Here is a 3,034-nt window from a genome sequence, read left to right as displayed (position 1 = left end):
AGGGTAGAAAACAGGTATGACCACGAAAGCGAGTCAAAAGCCTTCCGAAAATCTAATGACAACAAAAGGCCCTCCTGCTGAGGGCTTCCATCCCAGGCAGACTGAAGGATCGAAACAATATCAGTCGCCCTCCTAATTTGGTCCGGGCCCTGTCTCCCTGGGATGAAGCCCACCTGGTCCTTATGAATGTATTGTCCTATAAAAGAGCTTAATCTATTGGCTAATATTTTGGTTAGGATTTTCAGGTCATTGTTAATAAGGGAGATGGGTCTATAGTTTTCTACTAGGGATGGGTCCTTGTCGGGTTTGGGGATAACTGAGATGAAGGCTGAGTTTGCATGGATTTTGATGGCTTCGCCCTTTCTTTTAGAATTAAAAAATTAAGATGGGGGCTAGAGTAACTGCAAATGTTTTGTAATAAATGTTGGAAAAACCATCTGGGCCTGGGGCGGAGTTAATTTTTAAATTTTTAATCACTTCTAGGGTTTCCTCTGTAGAGAAAGGTGCGTCCATCAGATCCGCATGACTTTTCTGAAGGCGAGGAATTTTTAGATCTGACAAGAATGCCTCAATTCCGGATTCCCCAATGTGATTACCCTTTTTGAATAAATTAGTATAGAAATCTTGAAACGATTGTAAAATACGTTGAGGATTTAAAGTGGACGTGCCATCTTGCTGCCTGATCTTAGGTAGAGTGAAATTATATGTTTTGGGGGAAAGTTTGGAGGCCAGAATAGTGTTCATTTTATCTCTATGCTGGTAAAATTTTGCACCGGTCCAACGTAGGGAAACCTCAGCTTTAACCGGGAGGGCTAAGTTCAGAGCCACCCTCGCAGCATCTAGTTGTGCAGTATTGACCTTAGAGGGGTCTGATTTGTGTTGCTTACATAAAGCATCAAAGTTATTTTCAAGTTTGACTACATCAGAGGCTTTCTCTTTTTTGATTTGCGATGTCATTTGGATCAGTTTTCCCCTTATCGTAGCCTTATGGGCAGCCCAAACTGTTTCAGCCGAGGTTCCCTCTACGTCATTTAGTAGAAAGAACTCCTTCAGAGCTTTCTCAATAATTGTGACCTGGATAGGGTCTTTAAGGAGGGATTCCCTAAGTCTCCATTGGGGGGGTTTGGATTGCAGCCCTTGTAACACTAGGATGACCATCGAGTGGTCCGATAGAGAGGAGTCTTTGATGAAGGATTTCTTAACTAAAGGTATATGAAGAGCTGAAATGAAGATGTGGTCTATCCTGGAGTAGGATTGATGGGGATTTGAAAAATGAGTGTAGTCCCTGCAGGTCGGATTGGTTTCTCTCCAAATGTCGGCCAGACCTTGATTAAAGATCATTTTCACAATTTTAGTACTAATTTTTTTGGGGCGCGTTAGTTGAGATGAAAGAGGTTTAGATTTATCTAGGGATAAATCGAATGCTATGTTGGAATCCCCTCCTAATATCACTATTCCCTCCAACAAGGGTTCTAGCTTTTGGAACACAAGGCGGAAAAATTGAGATTGACCTCTGTTGGGGGAGTAGAACGAGACCAGGGAGTACAGTTGATCATCTAGCATTCCTTTTACCACGATAAATCTGCCCTCCATGTCTTTGTAGACCTGTGAGGTCTTAAAGTGGCAGGATTTAGCAAACAAAATTGCCACCCCTTTTGTTTTGTCCTGAGCGTTTGCTAAGTGAAACAGGGGATAGTGAGCATGGAGGAAGCATGGGTTATACTGTATTGGAAAATGTGTTTCCTGCAGAAACACCACATCCATTTTCTGGGAGCGGTATTCCTGCAGGATTTTCCTTCTTTTGACTGCCGAGTTTAATCCCTGCACGTTATGAGAGACGAATCTGAGCAACGGTGAGGTTAAGGTATTAGAAGGCATGATCTGATGTATAAAGTGATGTATCGATGTGTTTAACACTTACCCCATGAAGCCTAGATGTGATCCACCTTGGCAGTGTTGCGTGATAAAACCTGGGACCTGGAGCCTCCGGACAAAAAAGAATCCACTGAGTGCTGGCAATCAAAAAGAAGAAGTTAGTTAGAGAAGAAGGAAAATAAAGAAGAAAGGCAAGAAGGCCAAACATAGGCCTGTAACGAAGGAAGGGGGAGGAACCCGGGATACCTCTCAACTTGAAATTGTCTCTCCTGGAGCGATTTTCGAGGTCATGAATACAGTTTAACGCCACCTCCAATTGATCCTGTATTACGTGTATATGATCTGTATTTTGATTAGCCCTGGAGACCGTTATATCTAGCTTGTGTTCTATGGCTTCTATTCTAGAGCCCAAATTCTGGAAGTCTGCTCTGATTTCTGTAGTGATCTTACTGGCTGTAATGGCAAGACCTTGTTCTAGCAGTTCAGAAAATTTAATAAACAAATGCCCTGCGTTTTGGGGAATGTCCTGTAACTGACCCAAGTCCTGCTTCTGGTTATAAGAGGGGGGATTATCAGCCCCTGGGCCTGGTGTATTGTTCATGGGAGACAACATGTAATTTTCAAATGACCGTTCAAGCAACGATACTGTTGATGCAGGCAAGGGGGTTCTGACATTATGGCAGCCTGGATTAGCTTGGGGGGTGAAGGATAGAGTGGCTGGGTTTATCACTTGCCTGAGCTCCGAGTGTCCCCCTGCTTGTGAGTCTAGTGGCTGAGACGCGGCCACCATCTTGGAAGCGGCCTGTGTTCCTTCGGCCTTGAATTGTGGCCCCAGGTCGCGGCGGACCGAGCTGCTGGTCATCCCGGTGTGCTAGGACAACTCCCCGTGCTATCCACGTTAAAAATGGGCTTCCTTCGGGTCCGGCTCCCGCGCTAGTGCGGCTTGTTGGCTCGGGCAGAGCGGAGCTCCTGGCTTACGCGGCCATGTTGGGAGACCCGCGCATGCGCTACTTGCAGACCCCATTCCCCCTCTTCCTTAAGCAGCCCTACCTAGACTCAGGGGAAGAAGAGCTCCCATCCAGCCTCCTCCTTCGGTGGAGCAAACACAAAGACTGGGGAAGAGGGACGGAAGCCGCCCTTTATGGATTTGAATTTTGTG

The sequence above is a fragment of the Aquarana catesbeiana genome, linkage group LG09 (genome assembly GCF_042186555.1).
Source record: "Aquarana catesbeiana isolate 2022-GZ linkage group LG09, ASM4218655v1, whole genome shotgun sequence".
Taxonomy (NCBI): Eukaryota; Metazoa; Chordata; class Amphibia; order Anura; family Ranidae; genus Aquarana; species Aquarana catesbeiana.
The sequence above is the reverse complement of the archived record's forward strand: the minus strand, read 5'-3'. Positions refer to the sequence as shown.